This window comes from Dama dama, chromosome 17 (genome assembly GCF_033118175.1).
Source record: "Dama dama isolate Ldn47 chromosome 17, ASM3311817v1, whole genome shotgun sequence".
In the NCBI taxonomy this organism is placed as follows: domain Eukaryota; kingdom Metazoa; phylum Chordata; class Mammalia; order Artiodactyla; family Cervidae; genus Dama; species Dama dama.
The window spans coordinates 37,309,804-37,332,847 of NC_083697.1; the positions used below are offsets into that span (position 1 = coordinate 37,309,804).

At 38.1% G+C, this 23,044-nt stretch overlaps 1 protein-coding gene and 1 pseudogene across 1 annotated transcript in view; one reads left to right on the forward strand and one right to left on the reverse strand.

Annotated features, from left to right (window-relative positions):
- Window positions 1-23,044, reverse strand: part of GRID2 (glutamate ionotropic receptor delta type subunit 2) — a 1,497,839-nt gene that overhangs the window by 370,693 nt on the left and 1,104,102 nt on the right. The window lies entirely within an intron of this gene.
- LOC133071564 (chromobox protein homolog 3-like) lies at window positions 214-23,024 on the forward strand (annotated as a pseudogene).

Genomic DNA, 23,044 nt, shown 5'->3' on the forward strand with positions numbered 1-23,044 from the left:
AATTAGATCTTACATTGCTTTTACTGGGGAAAAAACTGGTTTTTAATGTGGTTAGAGAGGTTACAGATTTTACTGGAGGAAAATAAAACATGTATAAGGCTTTTTTGTTTTAAGATATCCACAGTACATAAAACAATGCAATTTGCCTTTTTTGTCAGTGCTATCAATCTACATGGGAGATTTTGGCAGCAGTCTTTCCCTTAAAGTCTCGCAATGACTTACTGCTCTTTGCTCTCCAAAGTACTGGTATAATTTTACATTCTTATGTAGTTGTTATCTCTTGTAACATTAAAATCTGAGGGCTACTAGTTTTTAAATTACTGCCTATAAATTCCAATGAGATAAAAATGGATGACTCTCAATTCAAAAATAAGGAGGAAAGAGAGATGGTGTGATTTGAATTAGCAGATAGCTGCTCAAGAAGTGAAGCTGCAGAGGTTGTTGCAACACACATTTTGGGAAGATATTCCATGTCATGGAGAAGGAAATGGCAACCCACTCCAGTACTCTTGCCTGGAAAATCCCATGGACGGAGGAGCATGGTAGGCTACAGTCCATGGGGTCATAAAGAGTCGGACATGACTGAGTGACCACTTCACTTTCACTTTCACCATGTCATTAATCCTGATGCCAGCCCCATGAGCCTTCCCATTTGGGAACTTATTCCATATTTGCATGCTTTAAAAATGTAACAGAACTTTAGTCATATTCAGAGACTGTTTTGATCAATGGAATGGTTTATAGTGGCACCTGGTTATTCGTGCTGCTTCCTGTTAAAGACTGTATTATTTCCTTGTATTGCATTTTGTTTGAAGCTTCTGAAGTCATCAATATACCAGCAAGTCTTCCTCACAAACAAACAATTTAGGTGCTTCCTATTAAAACTCATGTTTCTTTTTAAGCTCCTCAAAAGGTGCTTAATTAAGAAAACTAAAATGTACACAATATATCTTAAGAGAAGGGGTTATCACATGTAAGCAAAAAGGCAGCTTTTTCTGTATTAAAATAATTTGGAAAAAGCTGCTAATTGTTGGTTTCAACTGTAAAAGCACATTAAATTCATACAATGATGTGTCATTTTTAGTTACATAAAAGTCTAATTAGAACTTAGATCCAATTAGCAAATCCAAATGTGTTGAAAGTCTAATTATCAGAGATATTGTAGACCTCTTGCCAAATTTAAAACCTTATGAAATTTCTTTTGAGTTTTTGTTCTCTTCTGAGGTCAACCAGTCAATCCTCAATTATTTTCATTGATGTGCACTTTTTCTAATTACTTCTTCAAGAAGAGTTTAATTTCATAGAACAAATAATATTGGTGGAAAAATATCTAAAACAAAGTGAAAAGCTAAATTTCCATTTCTCTATCCACCTTTTACAATTAATTACCTAATTCTAAGTAAATGAATAGCTTTTAGGACATCATCTTATTCATGACTAGTGGATCTCAACTGCCAAAGTAAACACAGGGTTTTGTTTTTTTTTTTTTTCCCTTGGAGTTGTTTTTTAAGTTTGATGAACTTATTGCCAGTTTTCCTAAATAAATTACATTTGTTAGTGCCAACTTGAACACAGCATTTTGGTGTATTAACTAGTCAAAATATTTACTACTGGAATAACAACAAAACCTGATAAGCAGTTTGTTTCAATAATGCTTTGGACAAACAATTAAAAATATATAATTTCCAGCTTCTTCTTAATTATGTCTTCCTTCAAACAGAACTAAATGCAGTCAATGATTTAAAAATTCTAAAGTACTTTCGTATTGGGGGGTTTGAAATATTGATAATGAAAGAGAATTTGGAGGAAGTAGAGGAGGTGGCTATATCTTAACTTCTGACCTTGGCAGTGACTTAAACATTATTTGTTTATTATATATATATATACATATATATATATATATATAATGTTTCTTTTCTCTCTCTCTCCTCTCTCTGTCTTTCACTTTTTTTGTTTTTTAACTCACACTGATTTCTTCCAGTGGCCATGCATGGCCACTAACCCCATCCTGCCTTTTGGAGAATTGCTTTCTTTTTTCATCCTTAGACAACTGCTTTCCCTTTCTCATCCCCATACTTTTCTTATGACTCTGACTCTCTGGTTTAGCAATTGTTAGTAATTGGTTGTTTGACCCGAGCCAATAAAAGTCCTTCCTTGGAGGTTTATTTTTAATATCAAGTGTGTGCATGGTGGGCAGATCAATAAGTTGATATGAAGTTTTTTTAATGTTTGGCCAGATTTTCTCATATATACTACAGAACATATAATTTTCTTCTTTGCTTTATGAAGCTCTTTCACCTTTCTGTTTTCTTTCTTCTTTCTTGCCATCCTTTTCACATGTCTATGAATTATAGCACTTAGAAAGTTGAAAAGTTGTTCCTGTTCTTAATGAAAGCAGTCTAGATTTTAAGACTGTTAACTTTTTTTACTCAACTCAGGTATCCTTTCATATTCACCTGTTCTGATGCTTAATATTAGCTAAATGTTAGCCGTGGTCACCAAAAACTAGAGATGGAATTTTGACATAGAGAAATTCAGGATACAGACTCTCTGGAAAACTAGAAATAAAGAAAATCACATATAAAGACAGTCATAACAAAGAAGTTATTAAGAAATTAATACTAATTTCTACATTGAATAGAACTTTTTAAAAAAAACATTTTTTGTAATACTTTCTATGTGTCAGCCATGGTACTGGGGCTTTTCATATGTATGTGTTCTTAGTCATTCAGTCATGTGCAACTCTTTGCAACTCCACGGACTGTATCCCACCAGGCATCTCTGTCCATGGGGTCTTTCAGGCAAGGACACTGGAGTGTTTTGCCATTCCCTTAGGCTGCCCCCTAACATTAAGCAGAGTTCCATGTGCTATACAGTAGGCCCTTGTTGGTTATCCATTTTAAATATAGCAGTGTGTACATGACCATCCTAGAGTCTTAATTGATATTTTTTAAAAGGCAAATTATCACCATTATCATCATTTTTATAAAAATAATTATAACACAAACATAGTACATATGCATGAATGCTCAGTCACTCAGTCATGTTTGACTCTCTGCAACCCTATGGACTGTTAGCCCGCCAGGCTCTTCTGTCCATGAGATTTTCCCAGCGAGAATACTGGAGCAGGTTGCCATTTTCTTCTCTAGGGGACCTTCCTGATCTAGGGATCGAACCATGTTTCTTGTGTCTCCTGCATTGCAGTGGATTCTTTACTGCTGCGCCACCAGGAAAGCCCCATGTAGTGAACAGTATGTACTAATCATCTGTAAAGTGAAATCACTCAGTCATGTCCGACTCTTTGTGACCCCAGGGACTGTAGCCTACCAGGTTCCTCCATCCATGGGATTTTCCAGGCAAGAATACTGGAGTGTGTTGCCATTTCCTTCTCCAGGAGATCTTCCCGACCCAGAGAATGAACCTGGGTCTCCCACATTGTAGGCAGACGCTTTACTGTCTGAGCCACAGGAGCTGTGCATATATTGATTAATTTATTTCTCAAGACCACCAAATGATGAAGGTATCATTATTACTCCATTATAATGGAAATGCTGATTTTATACATATTTTTCAAGGATTACTCAAGGGTTGAGATTCCTTAATTTCTGTTCATATCCAAGCTTCTCCCTGAGATTCACTTCAAGCTATTCTGTTTGATTATAAAAACTCCTTCCAATAATAAGCCATAAAAATGGGTTAGGTTCACACAGATCCAAACTGAATTTGTCTCTACAGTGGGTCATAGCCCTTGCAGCAGAGCAAGATTGACAGGAAAATTGTTAGATAGAATCTAGAATTTCACTCAGGTTTAAGTGTGAGACTTAACTAACAACTTCTCTGGTTCATTGTTTGAAATGTTTTTAGCTTAACTTTGCTTCAGAGGTTGTTTTTGTCTGGTTGTGTTGTTTCTGTTTTAAACAATGAGGCCAGAGACTAACAAAGATAATGCACACAAAATTTCATACTAATCTATTTGGCTGAGCATTTTCTAAATAAAAATAATAAAAGTGGGCCCTGCAGCACATGAGATTTACAGAAAGTCGCACTGCTGATGGCAAAACAAGATGCATTATCTTCCATGGTCTGACCGTCTAGAGAACATTTAGAAGGGATTTAAAAATAAAGACCAATTCAATTTCCTTTCAATTACAGTATATCGATTTCCTATAGTGTTTTCTGGTGATTGCCTAAAGTCATTTTAAAACCTTAAAATGCTTAATGCTTTAATTATTTCCTTCATTGAAGCTTTAGCAATAATAACCTTGCAGCTTTCTGTTCAAATCAATGTAATATCTGTGTTCGACAAACTGGGTGATGTATGTGCATGGGCACAGTAGGATGCTCCTAACATTACGTACTGGGTCATTAGGAGATGACCAAGTTTTAGACATTTACTCTTTCCCCTCAATGTTTCCACTTTTCGTTTTTCCATGGGCTTTAAAGGGTGACATTTGACTTGGGCTTTACATCACTATTTTTCAGGCAGTGTTTCAATGTCAAAAAGAGCTGAACTGTTCAACTTCAATTTTACACTCACTAGTTTGTAGCTTTAATAACAGGAGCTAAGAGAGCTCTTAATTGAATACCAAACAATCCCCTACATGTATTACACTGTGTTCATAGGCAACAAGCCAAGATAGGTTACAGCACCGTAGCTTCAGGACACAAAATATCCACAGCACTGGGGAGGGACCTTGCACTCCCAAAAACTACATTTGCTTTCTCAGCCTTCAAAGGAAAAGAGGGAACAACAAAAGCTGGGCAAAGTAGCTGAAAGCCAGCCATTTAGAAATGCACAGCATTATTTGGTAGGTATTATTTCTGTAATGGGATAGAAAATGTAAGAAAAAAATACATATGGCAGGTTGACTCAGATACATGTTTTACAGAGTTAAATTGGAATTTTTTTCTTTGACATGCATAGAAATGCAGTGTGTCAGTAATCCTTCCAATGATACTTTTCTTTATGGTATTTCTACCTGTAAAATAGGTTCGATTTGTTAGACTTGCTCACTGGGGGATGATTACTTCCTCCTAAGATTTTATTCCTACAGCTTGGTCATTACCATGAAGTAAGAGTCATTCTTTAGATTACATGGAATAGCCTTAGCACTTGAGTTTCCTTCAGGAGAAAATGAAAAGTCAGAAAAAAAAATTACCTGTTTCCACAGCTTATATCTCCCTGCCTGCTGCTGAAGAGAAAAACTTCTGGACTATGTAACAATGTACATGTACAACAAGACAGACTTGTTAACTGATCTCCATAAATTAAGAATATAAACATGAAATATGTATATTAAATATATACATGAATTTACTTGTATATTTATATAAATATATATAAAATATAGTTCATAAGTGTTTATGGCTGCATTATAACCACTTCCAGTCATCAACTGGTATTTGACTGGTTTAATGATCTATATCTCTATCCACTCAGTCGTGACCAACTCTTTGTGATCCCATGGTCTGTATCCTGCCAGACTCCTCTGTCCATGGAATTCTCTAGGCAAGAATACTGGAGTGGGTTGCCATTTGCTTCTCCAGGGATCTTCCCAACCTAGGGATTGTGTCTCCCGCATGGCAGGCAGATTCTTTACCCTCCGAGCCCCCAAGGAAGATGGTTTAATGATACTCTGCCATTATTATCAGAGAAGGCAATGGCACCCCACTCCAGTACTCTTGCCTGGAAAATCTCAAGGACAGAGGAGCCTGGTAGGCTGCAGTCTGTGGGGTCTCGGAGTCGGACATGACTGAGCGACATCACTTTCACTTTTCACTTTCGTGCACTGGAGGAAACGGCAACCCACTCCAGTGTTCTTGCCTGGAGAACCCCAGGAATGGCGGAGCCTGGGGGGCTGCCGTCTATGTGGTCGCACAAAGTCGGACACGACTGAAGTGACTTAGCAGCAGCAGTCATTATTATATGTTTTCCCTTCTTTTATAATTCTCAGTGTAAAATTACTATTACATAATATTTAGAGAAAATATTGCATAGCAGTAAGATCAGGAACTCCGGAACCAGATGTGTTCAAGGACCTGCCCTGATACTTGCTGGGTCTGGCCACTGGGGCTCTGATCCCTCTCAAATGGGAAGAATAAAAATGACTTCCTCATAACTGACTTAACACATGTTAAACATTTAGACATGTTCCTGGCACAGAAAGACTAGAGAATTGTTCATTATTATTATTCCTGTGTAATCAGCATGCTTTTATTCCTCTCCCAGCCTTCTCATCTGGAGTCACTCACTTGTTTCAGTGATGAAACATACCTAAAAAGTGTGGTTCTCGACTCTGGCTGCACATTAGAATTACCTGGAAGCTTTATACAATTCTGATGTCCTGCCTAACCCCAGAACAATTAAATCCTAATTTCCACTACTCTAAAATTTGATCTAACACCCAGGGAATGCAATCCCATGAAATGGCTACTTAACCTTATTGACTAAAGGCATCCTTTTTACTGGTTTCCTTTGCAAAAGCTAACTGGGGACACTTTCTCAAATAAACAGGCTCTTTTATTTTTCTTGTTTTAAGTAGTATAGGAGACAATAAACTTTGAACTTGAATAACACTTACCTTATCTGCTGTTGTAGTCCTACTCCCTATCATAGCTTTGGTGTGTTGGTACATGATTAGTCCTAATAGAGATCTGATAAATGAAATGCATATATTACAATTCCTGCTGTCTTCTTTATTATTCTACCTTTTGGGCTTTCCAGTTTGATATGAATAAAAACCAAAATATCCCTAATCTGATACTGTGTTCAACTATATAATATTGTATCTCTGACAATTTTTGTGATTCTTCAGGACAATTGCTCCATACTAAAATTCAATTAGCTCTTTCTTTCTGATCAGAATTTTCTTCCAAATAACATTTTGGCACTTATTGATTAGAAAAGACCCTGATTCTGGGAGGGGTTGGGGGCAGGAGGAGAAGGGGACGACAGAGGATGAGATGGCTGGATGGCATCACCGACTCGATGGACATGAGTTTGAGTAAACTTCGGGAGTTGGTGATGGACATGGAGGCCTGGTGTGCTGCAATTCATGGGGTTGCAAAGAGTCGGACACGATTGAGAGACTGAACTGAACTGAACTGAACTGATTATGATCTGATAAAAGTGGTTGGATTTCTTCTCTTTCATTCCATGCTACCTTGAGATGTTTTAAAGGGGATCTTCATTTCAAAACCACATTAGATGTGTCAATCTTTCCTATGTCCTCATCTTAATGATCTGCAGGTGCCCAATGCCTTCTACAAAAGTGTTTTACAGAACTTGCATGATTTAATGTAAAGTTATTGCACTTTAGATCTTTGTTCCCAAACAACCTAAAACTTCATGCCCAGATGTATCCTTATGTTCTACCCTCTCTTTACTATCTGTTTAGATACCTCAAAGGCACCTCAAATATCATAAGAGTAGGCTCATAATTCACCTTTACCAGTTCCACTAGCCAGCAACCAAGGAGTCAGTCTTATCATCTCTCATACTTTATCTATTGCCAGTCTGCCAATTTCAAGTCCTTAAAAAACAAAACAAAACTTTCAAACCCATTTCACTTCATCTCCTTGCCACCATCCTAGTCCAAGCTAATTTTATAGCTTCTCTTTTACAATCTTCACACTGTAAACATAAACATACATTTAGATATAATGTCCTCTCCTATGATCTTTCTGTAGTTTTTTATTTTTCTCAAGAAAAAGACTAAATTTCTAATATGACCGATCAAGACCTCTGTGATTTGCCACATTTTAGAGTCACAGTCTCAGGTCATGTCACATTATTCCCTCTCATTCTCTGGACTCCAATCACTAGTCGTACTTCAAATTTCTTGAGTTAGACATAATCCTCCTGCCTTAAGGATTAACCACTTGGAAGTTAAAAAAAAAAAATCCCAACGCCAAAGCCATATGCCATGTAAAATAAATCAGAAAGTGTTGAAAGTGTTAGTTACTCAGTCGTGTCTGACTCTTTGCGGCCCCACAGACTCTAGCCCGCCAGGCTCCTCTGCCCATGCGGATTCTTCAGGAAAGAATACTGGAGTTGGTTGCCATGCTCTCCTCCTTCCTGACCCAGGGATTGAACCTGGGTCTCCCACATTGCAGGCAGATTCTCTAACATCCAAGCCACCAGGGAAGCCCCAAATCAAAAATTCTGGGCAATTTTCAGGTATCAGTATTTTTCAAAAATTTCTAAGATGATTCCAAAGTTTAGTCAAATTTGGTAATCAATGGTTTTAAACATACAGTCTTACTTGATTGGAAGAATCTTAGAAACCTGCCATTCTTCAGTGAATTACTGAAGTCACTCTTACTCATCCTATAGACCTCAATGCAAACATCTACAGCCTGAGGTAAACCTTCACTGACAATCTGATCCACCCCCAGGCTAGCTCATGTCCTTTCAATACAGCATCAAGTTCCTCTATTTATAGTAATATCATAATTAAAATTTTAATCTATATTTTATATGATTAACATTTATTGTGCCAATTATTTGTAAGTTTCCATGGAGTCAGGAAGATTGATATTTTGTATCATTTACTTTATTAAATACATAATTCCTGGCACAAAGTGGGGCTTCAATTTTTATTGAGTACTAAACAAATTTAGATGGTTTTTAAATGAGAAACTTAATATATCTTGCAGCAATCGCTGATTGTTTCTTAAATGATGTCTTAAATGAGGATCATAATGATATGGCCAAGACACTGTGCTGTCAGCTAATAGCTGAGCTTTTTAATGTTTGTTTTAATTTGGAAGGAAGATTTGCAACTCTCATTCTTCCTGGGTACAAATGGGTGAACTCTGCATAAAGATCAGGGAATGCTTTTCAAAAACCTTCAATATGGGGAATTATGATCTTACCTAACTCTGTAGAGAATAAGTTGTCATATTAGAGCTATAATTGGAACAATTATATAAAAACAATAGCAATAATAAAAATAGTATGTAGCCTATGAAAGGTGCCTCTTATATTCCAGGCCTCATTTTAAGGCATGTACTTATTCCATCTCAATAACAAGACATCTACTGTATACCCAGGAAATGTAAACTGTTGAAACTTTGGAGAATGAAACATCACCCATCTAGCAGAAAGCCCTCCTGAGAAGAGAGAAGGCTCTTGAGAAATCCAGCCCCTGGCTAAAAACCTATATATGACTTTTTTTAAACCTGACCATAGGCAATTACAAAGGCTTTACATGACAGATCTATTGAAGGGAATTTCAGTCAAGAACTCAGGCCTTTTGGCCCACCATACTTTTATTTGTATCTGCATTGTTAGCCTAGGAGCCTCTATTCAGAGGCCTCACTATTGGAACCCTGGGCTCTGAGAACATCCTATTCACAGAAAGGGGTAACCTTGAGAATATGTTATTTCATTATTAAATAACACTCAGTACTTGTCCATTCCTAGCCCTTCCTTTCTTCCTTTCCCTCCATTCCCCACTCAGGTCCATAAAACTGATCCTCTTGACTGGGATTCCTCCAGCAGTGACAGAATTCCCTCATCCCATCTGTGCTGTTACACCAACTTTCTCTCAGTCCCATCCTATAGACAAAAGTCAAACATTTGGGAAGCAATGACTTTTTTTTTATAGACTTGTTTTTCCTTTGGCAGGGTTTCTGAAACCCAGGTTCGATACTTGGGTCACTAAGATCCCCTGAAGAAGGGAATGGAAACCACTCCAGTATTCTTTCCTGGAGAATCCTATGGGCAGAGGAGCCTGGTGGGCTTCAATCCATGGGGTGGCAAAGAGTCAGACACGACTGAGCAAATAACACTGGAACTTCCTATGGCAGTAGAGGGGGAAGCCTTAATTCCTACTTGCATTTCGACTTGCTGTCTTAATCCACTGCACCCACACCGTGGCAGGGCAGCTCTCCCAGCTCAGTCTTGGCATCTCTCACTTTAGAAGGGTAGTTCACGTCTACTGATACTTCCTATGAAGCAAGCACTGTCCCAAGTCTTGGATACCACTTAATTGGCTTTTCTGCTGTAATCTTATGTAGCCACTATAATTATCCTAATTTTAATAGATGAGAAGATTGAGATTAGAGAGTTTAATTGACCAGGTCAATCAGCTAACAAGTGAAATAGTGAGGATTTAAACTCAGGCAGTACAGCCCCAGAAAACACGAGGTCTTTCTGACCTCAAGTAGCAAGATACTTCTCAGAAAATAATACAGCAAGGGGGCTTAAAGACAGTCCTCATGGATTTTGAGTGCTCATTTCCCCAGTTTAGCTCTATTTGTGTTGTGGAGTCCTTGAGAAATTGAAATTTCCTTATAACAACTTTTTATTTTTTGTCTCAACTATTCACTTTGGGTTTCTGTCACATGGGGTTCCCAGGTAGCTCTAGTGGTAAAGAACCTGCCTGACAATGCAGGAGATGGACGAGACATGGACGGGTTCGATCCCTGGGTTGGAAAGATCCCCTGGAGAAGGGCTTGGCAACCCACTGCAGTATTCTTGCCTGAAGAATCCCATGGACAGAGGAGCCTGGCGGGCTATTGTCCATAAGATTGCAAAGAGTCAGATACAACTGTAGTGACTTAGCATGCACATGGATTTATAGTTATATATGGACATTGTTCTAGGTTGCATGAATACATTCTATAACTAAGTCAATGTAGGAAAAGAAAGATATTTTTGAAAGGAGGGCAAACAGTAAAGAACATTGGATTGGGTATTAGCAGGTTTTACTCCAAATAAGAATCATACTTTTTGAATCTTAGCATTTTCATATGAAAGTGAAATGGTTTGCTAATGTAAATGAATTCCAAACTCATTTCTCACAATTCACAAATTGTTAGTGATTGGGTTTACTTTGCGGATAGATTTTTTTGTCATGTGAGCAAATCAATTTAAAAAACATTTAAAACCAAGTAAGGATTATTGTTATTGACAAAGGGGAAACTCATGGAATCATTTATATCCCCCTATTAAACTGAAAGCCTCACAAAGGCAAAGATCTCAGCCAGGTTTATTTGTTGATGCAAACTAAGCACCCATATGGCTCACACATAACAAATATTTGTTGAATGAATGAATGGGTCTTATTTTTCTCAAAGAATAAATTAAATTTCAGTGCCTCGAGGATTTTGCAGCACTCAAGTTTTATCTCGAGGTGAGGAATAGATCAGCTAATCTCATAAAATCCTGTCTAGCTTTGTGATTCTACAATTGTTTAATATGACTGGATATATATGAAGTGTCATTCCTGTGATGGACAAGAGAGGATTTCTCATTCAAATTTTCCAAAATAACTCTGACTATAAGCAGTACAATCAGCCACTTCAATCAGTTTATCTGATTCTAATGCTGACATGACACTTTTGTCCAGGTCACCATGTAATTCTTCCTTTCCAGCTCCCACTTAATCAGATCTGTGCTTATGTGCAAAATGAGGGTGGAGTGCTTGAATTTCCTGGGTAGCTGTGAATCATCAAATGATTGACTATGCCTCTAAGCATTCTGAACTAGCTTTGTGTATAATTTTTATTTCATTGTAAAATATTACAAACATTCAAGCAATTGAAACTTCCATAAATCAGGAATGTTTTAAAATGCTAGTATACTTCAAAAAAGAGTTGATGCTACTTTGTGGATTTATATGTTTTTCTAATTGCTCTTTTCTAAATAGGATTCCCCTGATATACTTCCATGGGCAATTATTACCTATAATCACATATATACTATAAGCACGAGAAAATGCAGGGGTATTTGGAAAAGGTTAGGACTAACTAATCACAATACTCTGCAAGAGATTTAGCAATGGACAATCTAGTGGACTCTAATACAACACTGTACATAGTCTAAACACATTATTCTCTGTCACTCAACATTTATAATCAAGAAGATACTTATTTATCAAAAACTTGCTGTGCTGGTATTATGAGATACAAGGAAATATAAAGCACATCATCTTTTACATCCAAAAGTCTGTGATCTTTTTGACATAATAAAGCACAAAATTTTTTTAAAAGAAAAAAACTACAACAAATTCCACATATTCATAATTCCCAAAAGATGATATAAATTAGAAGTATTTAAAAGATGGGAGGTAATCTGTGATAAAGGACTGGTGGGCGTCAAAGAAAATTATTAGAAAAAGCAGAGCATTGTAAAAAGAAAGAAAAAGCAGAGTATTGTATAAGTAGATTGCAAGACAGCCACATATAATTCCTCCTATGCCTGTGCATGCATAGTGATCTTTCATCAACAGGTGTGGTCCATTTCCCTCTCCTGGCTCCGGGGTTGCTTTATGACTTCTTTCACAAACAGAATGAGGCAGAAGGGATGACATGTGATCTGAGCTGGAGCCTGGGTCTTAAGAGATCTTGTATCATTCTTTTCCCCATTTTTAGAAGCCAGAAAACAAGTTTTCAAAAAGGAATGGGCTAGAATACTTAGTAATGACAGACTATGTGGAAAGAAAAAGAAGCCACATGGAAGAGACCTAAAGAACACCAGTCAACAGCTAATACCAAGGCACCAGACATGAGTGACACCATCTTGGATTCTCTGGCCCCAGCTGAGTAATATCAGTCAACACCATGTGGAGCAGAGGTGATCCAGCCTCACTGGGCCAAGGCTGAATACCAGATCCACAGAATCCTTAGAAATAAAATAGGTTTTGTTTTAAGCCAATAATATTGGGGCTGTTTTGTTACTCAGTAATCAATCATTGAAACCCAAGGTTTATGAGAAGTCAATAGTTGCCTTTGCCTCTGAAGTTGACTGGAAATCTTCAAGGCTTCTAGAAAGCAGTAGGAAGTTGAATACATGTACATGTGTGAGGAATTTTCTTTTATTTCCCCAATACCTTCCTTTATATTATAATGCTTTAAAAAAAAGAGAGAGAGAGAGAGAAAATGGTGGAGGAGTAGGTGGACATGGAGTATCCCTCTCTCCATTGATATATCAGGAATACACCTTCAGACACAGATGTGCACGGAGAACACCATATGAGAGTGGACAGTAGTACCGGACCAGCGGGAAAGACTATATAAACCATACAAAACTCGGTAGGATGAAGGAACTGGGGGGGAAAAAACGGGACTGTTAGTAGGATTGGACCTGTCCTCAGCGGATGAGGGAACTGAAGGAGGTGTCCAATCCCCACAACAGGGCAACTGTCTGAGTCAGAGGAGAAACATTTAAGGCTGAGAGTGAAACAGCTGATCTGTGGCAGCCTAAGTGGAATGAGAATCAGACAGTCCTTGCCACAGCCATACATACCCCAGCCAGGGATGCAGGTTCCCTGGAAGACACAGCAGCTGAGAGCTGGAGTTTAGGGATTGTGGGGCAATCCCACGGCAAGGGCTGTTGTTGACTGTGGAGAGAGCAATTGAGGGGATGTGAGGGAGGAGACTGTGGTGGGAAATGCCTGTGGAGGAAAGCCAGGCAGCCATGGAAGCAAGGCGATACTGCTGAGTCATGAGTAGGGGGTGGAGCCATCATCATAGCCTCTCTCTCCCCACCTGCCAGCATCAGGAGCTGAATAATTAAGAGGCTGGCCCATCAAATGCCTGAAGCACTGAACTATAGAGTAGGACCCCACCCAGGGTGCTCCATTACATGACTGATGCGCTGAACTACAGAGTAGGATCCCTCCCAGGGTGACCTGTTAAGTGCCCAATGTGTCCATCTATAGAGTAGGTCCCCAGCCAGGGGGGCCCCTCTCTGTGCCTGACTCACTGAACAACAGAAAAGGACCCCAGGCAAGGGAGTCCTCTAAGTGCCTGAATGGGTGGAGCTATGCAGAAAGACTGGCCAAAGAGGCCTTCTGATCACCAGCTACAAGAGGCTCGAAAAAATACTCTGATAGGGCCATAACTCCTGCTGTGGAGGCAGTACGGGTCCCTGCACAATTGGTGCCACCAGGGTACCCTCAAGCCAAGCAGCTGCGCCACCTTCACACTCAACTCTCACTAGGGCAGAGCTGCCACAAGCAAAAAAATCTTGCATGTATGCACACAGGGTCACTTCAGTCGTGTCCAACCCTGTGACCCTGTAGACTGTGGCCTGCCAGGCTTCTCTATCAGGGGAGTTCTCCAGGCAAGAATCAGTTCAGTTCAGTTCAATTGCTCAGTCGTGTCTGACTCTTTGGAATCCCATGGACTGCATTACACTAGGCTTCCCTACCCATCACCAATTCCTGGAGCTTATTCAAACTCATGTCCATGGAGTCAGAGATGCCATCCAACCATCTCATCCTCTGTCGTCCCCTTCTCCTCCCACCTTCAATCTTTCCCAGCATCAGGATTTTTTCAAGTGAGTCAGTTCTTTGCATCAGGTGGCCAAAGTATCCGAGTTTCAGCTTCAGCATCAGCCCTTCCAATGAATATTCAGGACTGATTTTCTTTAGGATGGACTGGTTGGATCTCCTTGCAGTCCAAGGGATTCTCAAGAGTCTCCTTCAACAACACAGTTCAAAAGCATCAATTCTTTGGTGCTCAGCTTTCTTTAGAGTCCAACTCTCACATCCATACATGACTACTGGAAAAAACCACAGCTTTGACTAGACAGACCTTTGTATGTAAACTAATGCCTCTGCTTTTTAAGAAGCTGTCTAGGTTGGTCACAGCTTTGCTTCCAAGGAGCAAGTGTCTATTAATTTCATGGTTGCAGTTACCATCTGCAGTAACTTTGGAGCCCCCCAAAATAAAGTCTCTCACTGTTTCCATTGTTTCCCCATCTTTTGCCATGAAGTGATGGGACCAGATTGCATGATCTTAGCTTTCTGAATGTTGAGTTTTACGACAGCTTTTTCATTCTCTTCTTTCACTTTCATCAATAGGCTCTTTAGTTCTCTGCTTTCTGCCATAAGAGTGGTGTCATCTGAATATCTGAGGTTATTGATAATTCTCCCAGCAATCTTGATTCCATCTTGTGGCTCATCCAGCCCAGCATTTCTCATGATGTACTCTGCATATAAGTTAAATAAGCAGGGTGACAGTATACAGCCTTGACCTACTCCTTTCCCTATTTGGAACCAGTCTGTTGTTCCATGTTCAGTTCTAACTGTTGCTTCCTGACCTGCATACAGATTTCTCAGGAGGCAAGTCAGGTGGTCCTGTATTCCCATTTCCTGAAGAATTTTTCACAGTTTGTTGTGATTCACACAGTCAAAGCCTTTGGTGTAGTCAATAAAGCAGAAGTAGATGTTTTTCTGGAACTCTCTTGCTTTTTTGATGATCCAGTGGATATTGGCAATTTGATCTCTGGTTCCTCTGCCTTTTCTAAATCCAGCTTGAACGTCTGAAAGTTCACAGTTTTTCATTGCTGAAGTCTGGCTTGGAGAATTTTGAGCATTACTTTGCTAGTGTGTGAGATGAGTCCGATTGTGTGGTAGTCTGAGCATTCTTTAGCATTGCCTTTCTTTGGAATTGGAATGAAAACTGACCTTTTCCAGTCCTGTGGCCACTGCTGAGTTTTCCAAATTTGCTGGTATATTGAGTGCAGCACTTTAACATCATTGCCTTTTAGGATTCAAAATAGCTTAGCTGGAATCTGGGCAAGAATACTGGAGCGTATTGGCCAATACTGGTTGCCATACCCTTCTAGAGCACTGTATTTCCTGCTGCCCTGGCCACAAACTCCCCTGACTATGTGGTGCTGCCAGAACCCCTGCGACCCAAGCAGCTGCACCACCCCCACACCTGGCCCTCACAGGGACAGACCCAAGTCCTCCAGGACGGACTCGGGAGCAAACCCCAGTAGACAACACACATGTAGAGGTGGAAACAAAACCACAATCAAAACCCAGGGGCAGGAAGAAGACACAAAAACTTCCCACCAGCCATACAAGTTGCAAATCAAATCCACAGGATCAACAAGGCAGACTGTGTGTCTATGGAAAATATAAAAGGAAACTGAGATCTCCCACAAAAGAAAACGCACTAGTTCTGCTAGATGTGGACACTGGGGGCAAGAACACACATGGGTAGGACCAGGTCAGACTCTGAGCTGCCCCCACAGCAGGTCCAGAGACCAGCACAGTGTTGGAGGGCATCCTCGGGAGGTGAGGTGGACTCTGACTCCCAGCGAGGGAAAGGACTCTGACAGCAGTGACTCAAGAAAAACATTTATTATTCTTATGTCTTGACTTGTACTGTAGATTCTTTTGGATTTTTTTTTTTTTTTTTCTTTTTCCCCCTTCCCCCTGCCCCCTGTTGTAGCTGTCGATTTTATTGGAAGTATGAAATATAATTAAGCTTTTGAGCTTTTTTTTCTCTCTCAGTCACATTTTTTATTGTTATAAACCATTGCTTCTACATTGGGCTTCTGCAGTTCTGTGGAGTTTTCCTTTTTCTTCCTTTCTCTTTTTTCAATTTTAATTTTTAACTTTTTAAATCTATTAATATTTTTTTCTGCATTTATTCCTTTGTTTGCTTGTCCTACTGTTCTTTTCCCCTTGCAGTTAATCTTTAATGGATATAAAGCTTTTTCATCTACCTCTATTTAACTATGCATGTCTATTCTTTCTTTCCTTTCCTTTCTTTGCAATGTATTTATTAGTTTTATTTTCATTGCTCTATTCCCAAATTGGCACCTTGCTTTAGTTTTGTTTTCCAGTTTGTGGTTTAGCTAGTTTTGTCATTAACTGGTAGGTATAGTTTTTGGTTTCCTTTGTTCACTGGGTCAATCTATTGTACTTTATTTTTGTTGGACTGTTTTGATTTTGCTTATGGGTGTATATGTATATGTGTATATTCAGTCACACTTTTTATTATTGCTATAAACCTCTGCCTCTACTTTGGGCTTTTGCAGTTCTGTGGAGTTTTCCTTTTTTTCATTCTTCTTCCTTTTTTCTTTTCTCTTTTTTATAATTTTACTTTTTAATTTTTTAAAACCTATTATATTTTTTCTATATTTATTCCTTTGTATGCTTTTCCAACTGTTCTTCTCCCCTTGTAGTTAATCCTTAATGTATATAAATCTTCATCTACCTCTATTTAACTCTGCATGTCTAGTCTTTCTTTCTTTCCTTTCATCTCAACACATTTGTTAGTTTTGTTTTCATTGTTTTATTCCCCACTAGGCACCTTGCTTTAGTTTTGTTTTCCAGTTTGTGCTTTAGTTAGTTTTGTTCTTAACTGGTAAATATAATTTTTGATTCCCTTTGTTCCCATTTCAATCTACTGTACTTAATATTTGTTGGACTGTTTTGATTTCGCTTATGGGTATATATGTATATGTATATATTCCATTATTTTAATTATTATTTGCCTGATTCTGTAACTGCCATATGTCTGTGGCTCCTGTTTGGGTTCTCATTTTTGGGTATTTGTTTTAATCTCACTTAATGCCATAACAAATCACTTGTGGAATCTTTGTTCCTGACCAGAGATCAAGCCCAGAGCCTTTGGATTGGGAACACTGAGTCCAAGACCCTAGACCCTAGACTACCAGAGAACTAACCCTAGGGAATATCAAATAGTGAGAACTCATACAAAGGAAACCACTTGAATACAAGACCCAGCATCACCCAACCACCAGTAGCACCCTGTACACCTCATCTAAACAAACAAAACAAAAATACAAACCTAATCATCAGCAGACAGAATTACCACCTCAGTCTTGCCCATCAGAGGGAAAACAAACAGACAAACCCGGCACAAATCTCACCCTTATAAGAAGCTTTCACACTGGACCAACCTTAGGAATGCAGAAACCAAGAGGAATAAAAAAATTCAACCTTGAAGCCTAGGAAAATGAGACCTCAAACACAATAAGTTAAAAAAATAATGAAAATGCAGAGAAATATTACACAAATGAAGTAACAAACCAGAAACACAGAAGTCCAAACAAATGAAGAGGAAATAGGCAAACTACCTGAAAAAGAATTCAGAATAATGATAGTAGAGATGATCAAAAACTTTGAAAACAAAATGGAGGAAATGCAAGACTCAATCAACAAAGACCTAGAAGAATTAAAGAATAAACATACAGAGACAAACAACATAATTACTGAAATTAAAAATTCTCTAGAAGGAATCAATAGCAGAATATTAGAAGCAGAAAAATGAATCAGTGAGCTGGAAGATAAACCTATGGGATGCAGCAAAAGCAGTTCTAAGAGGGAAGTTTATAGCAATACAATCCTACCTCAAGGAACAAGAAAAGGATCGAATAGACAACCTAACTTTACACCCAGAACAACTGGAAAAAGAAGATTAAAATCCCAAAATTAGTAGAAGGAAAGAAATCATAAAGATCTGAGCAGAAATAATTGAAAAAGAAATGAAAGAAACAATAGTAAAGATTAATAAAACTAAAAATTGGTTCTTTGAGAAGATAAAATTGACAAGCCTTTAGCCAGACTCATTAAGAAAAAAAGAGAGAAGAATCTAATCAACAAAATTATAAATGAAAAAGGAGAGTTTACAACAGACAATGCAGAAATACAAAGGATTACAAGAGACTTATGAACAACTATATGGCAACAAAATGGATATTCTGGAAGAGATGGACAGATTCTTAGGAAAGTTCAATCTTCCAAGACTGAACCAGGAAGAAATAGAAATTATGAGTAACTGAATTGCAAACACTGAAATTGAATCTGTGATCAAAAATCTCACAAAACACAAAAGCCCAGGACCACATGGCTTCACAGGAGAATTCTATTGAACATTTAGAGAGGAGCTAAAGCCTATCCTTTTAAAACTCTTTCAAAAATTGCAGAGGAAGGAGCACTTCCAAACTCATTCTCTGAGGCCACAAATCACCTTAATACCAAAACCAGACAAAGACAACACAAAAAAAGAAAACCACAGGCCAATATCACGGATGAACATAGATGCAAAAATCCTCAACAAAATTTTACCAAACAGAATTCAGCAACATATCAAAAAGCTCATACATCATGATCAAGGTAAGTTTATTCCTGGAATGCAAGGATTCTTCAGTATACATATGCAAATCAATCAATGTGATGCACCATATTAAGAAACTGAAAGATAAAAAACATGATCAACTCAATAGATGCAGAAAAAGCCTTTGACAAAATTCAGCACCCATTTATGATGAAGACTCTTCAAAAAATGGGCACAGAAGAAACCTACATCAACATAGTAAATGCCATATATGATAAGACTACAGCAAACATTATTTTCAATGGTGAAAAACTGAAAGCATCCCCCCAAAGATCAGGAACAAGACAAGGGTGTCCACTTTCCCCATTATTATTCAACATAGTTCTGGAAGTCCTAGCTACAGCAATCAGAGAAGAAAAAGAAATAAAAAGAATCCAGATCAGAAAAGAAGAAGTAAAGCTCTGTTTGCAGATAACATGATACTATACATAGAAAACCCTAAAGATAGCATCAGAAAATTACTAGAGGTAATCAGTGAATTTAGCAAAGTTTCAGGATTCAAATCAATACACAAAAATCAGTTGCATTTCTATATACTAACAATGAAAAATCAGAAAGAGAAATTAAGGAATCAATCCCATTCACCATTGCAAAAAACAGAATTAAATATCTAGGAATAAACCTACAGAAGGAGACAAAAGAACTGTACCCAGAAAATTATAAGACACTAATGAAAGAAATCAAAGATGACATAAACATTCCGGGTTCCTGGGTAGAAAGAATATGCTGTGAAAATGACTGTACTACCAAATGCAATGTACAGATTCAATGCGATCTCTTTCAAATTCCAATGACATTATTCAGAGAACTAGAACAAAAAATTTCACAATTCATATGGAAACACAAAAGACCCCAAATAGTCAAAGCAGTCTTGAGAAAGAAGAATGGAATTGGAGGAATCAACCTTCCTGAATTTAGATTATACTACAAAGCTACAGTCATCAAGACAGTATGGTACTAGCACAAAAATAGAAATATAGACCAATGGAACAAGATAGAAAGTCCAGAAATAATCCCATGCACCTATGGGTATCTTATTTTTGACAAAGGAGGCAATATACAATGGGGCAAAGACAGCCTCTTCAATAAATGGTGCTGGGAGAACTTGATGGCTACATATAGAAGAATGAAATTAGAACACTTCCTAACACCATACATAAAGATAAACTCAAAATGGATTAAAGACCTAAATATAAGACCAGAAACTATAAAACTCTTAGAGGAAAACATAGGCAAAACACTCGATAACATAAATCAAAGCAAGATCCTCTATGACCCACCTCCTAGAGTAACAGAAATAACAAAAGTAAACAAGTGGGACATGATTAAACCTAAAAGCTTTTGCACAGCAAAGGAATCTATAAGCAAGGTGACAAGACAACCCTCAGAATGGGAGAAAATAATGCATGAAACAACTTACAGAGGATTAATTTCCAAAATATACAAGCAGCACATACAACTCAATACCAGAAGAACAAACAATCCAATCAAGAAGTGGGGAAAAGACCTAAAGAGACATTTCTCCAAAGAAGACATACAGATGGCTAACAAACGCATGAAAAGATGCTCAACATCACTCATTATTAGAGAAATGCAAATCAGAACTACAATGAGATATCACCTCACACAGGTCAGAATGGCCATCATCAAAAAGTCTACAAACAATAAATGCTGGAGAGGGTGTGGAGAAAAGGGAACACTCTTGCACTGTTGGTGGGAATGCAAATCAATACAGCCACTAGGAAAGATGGTATGGAGATTCCTTAAAAAACTAGGAATAAAACCATCATATGACCCAGCAATCCCACTCCTAGGCATATACCCTGAGGAAACCAAAATTCAAAAGACATATATATCTCTTTGTTCATTGCAGAACTATTTACAGTAGGTAGACATGGAAGCAAACTAGATGTCCATTGATAAATGAATGGATAAAGAAGTAGCGGTACATGTATCCAATGGACTATTACTCAGCCATAAAGAGGAACACATTTGTGTCAGTTCTAATGAGGTGGATGAACCTAGAACCTATTATACAGAGTGAAGTAAGTCAGAAAGAGAAAGATAAATATCATATTCTAACACATATATACGAAATCTAGAAAAATGGTACTGAAGAATTTATTTTCAGGGCAGCAATGGAGAAACAGACATAGATAATAGACTCATGGACAGGGGGAGAGAGAAAAAAAACCAACAACAAACACTATGATGTGCTGTAGTATATAAAAGTAATGTATATTTAAATGTTAAAAAGAAAATGTTCCCTACTGTAATTCATATAGACATTTCTACATGCACTTTCATCTTTGTAGTGACTGAACCACTTTCAAAATTGTCTATGCTTTGCAAAATAAGGGAAATTAGATCATGATTTGTTTTCTATGGCTACCATAATAAATTACCACAACTGTAGCAGTTTAAACAGCATAAATTTGATCTCTCACAGGTCTAGAAAATAGATCTGAAATCAAGATGTTGTCAGGGCTCTGTTTTCTCCAAAGCATCTAGACGAGAATCCTTCCTTGCCTTTTCCATGTTCTGGTGGGTCCAGGCAGTCCTCAGCTTGTGGCTGAGAAATTCCAATCTCTGCCTCTAAGGTCTTTACACAGCCACTCCGTCTTTGTCCTTTTCTGTCTTAAATCTCCCACCATCTTTCTAAGGATATTTATGGCCTGCCTGGATAATCCACGGTGACTTCATTTTAAAGTCCTTATATTAGTTATATGTGCAAAGGCTTTTCTCCCAAATAAGCTCACATTCACAGGTTTCAGGGGTTAGTTCATGGACATATTTTTGCAGGGGTATAGGGGATGACTATTCAGTTCAGTACAGATCATAGTTCATAAATCTTCACTTTAGTATCAAGTTTTTGCTGTTGTTGTTATTGTAGTACCAAGTTTTGGGGATTTTTGGCTGATTGCTTTAAATTTCCTCAAATTAGAATCAAGAAAGCACTTACCAAATAATGATGAGTTTGCTTTTGCCACATGTCTCAAACAAGACTCCTGTAGCACTTATTATCTGGGCTAATTAATCTAGTTTTTAGTCACTGACCTGCTTATTTCCCCCAGCAGAATCATCTTTTTTACTTATTACAATACCTGCAGCACTTTTGTCAGAGAAGGCAATGGCACCCCACTCTAGTACTCTTGCCTGGAAAATCCCAGGAATGGAGGAGCCTGGTAGGCTGCCATCCATGGGATTGCTGAGAGTTGGACATGACTGAGCAACTTCACTTTCACTTTTCACTTTCATGCATTGGAGAAGGAAATGGCAACCCACTCCAGTGTTCTTGCCTGGAGAATCCCAGGGTCGGGGGAGCCTGGTGGGCTGCCGTCTATGGGGTCGCATAGAGTCGGACACGACTGAAGTGATTTAGCAGTAGCAGCAGCACTTTTGCATTACTAACATACAATATATAGCCAATAAATGGCTTTGATGCAAATATTTGTTTCTTTATCCTCAATACATTGCACTCGGTTTAATAAATGTATGGGCAAAGCAGGAGAAACCTCCACTGAGGAGACTTTGGTCATGGCCCTCTCCCATAATGTTCCCTCTCTCTGCCCTCAGGGTATCACTAGGCACCAAGCCTCTAATGTAAAAAAGAAAGAAAAAGAAAAAAAAAAAAAGAAACAGAACAAACAGGGCGAAAAATTCAAAGAGGCAGAACCTGAAGAATTTGTAGTAGAAAAAGAACTAGACTGACATGTAGTAAACAGGAAGGTGAGGTATTTCCTGAAATGGAAGAGATTTACAAATGCAGATAATACATTAGAACCGGAAGAAAATTTTGATTGTCCAGAGTTAATTGAAGCATTTCTTAACTCTCAAAAAGCTGGTAAAGAAAAATATCTGATAGTTAACCTGGTGATAGCAAATCAGAAGAAAAGAGATCCTGCTTGAGTAAGAAGTTTTACCAGAGGTCTTGATCCAGAATAAATAATTGGTGCCACAGACAGCAGTGGAGAGTTTAATGGTTTTCATGAAATGGAAAAATTCAGATGAGGCAGGGATGTGGGCAAAAGAGGTGAATATGAAGTGTCCTCAAATTGTAATTGCTTTTTTTTGAAGAGAGACTGACTTAGCATTCTTGTCCAGAAGATAAAGAAATAACTACATTCTAAAGAAAATCAAGTTTGATATG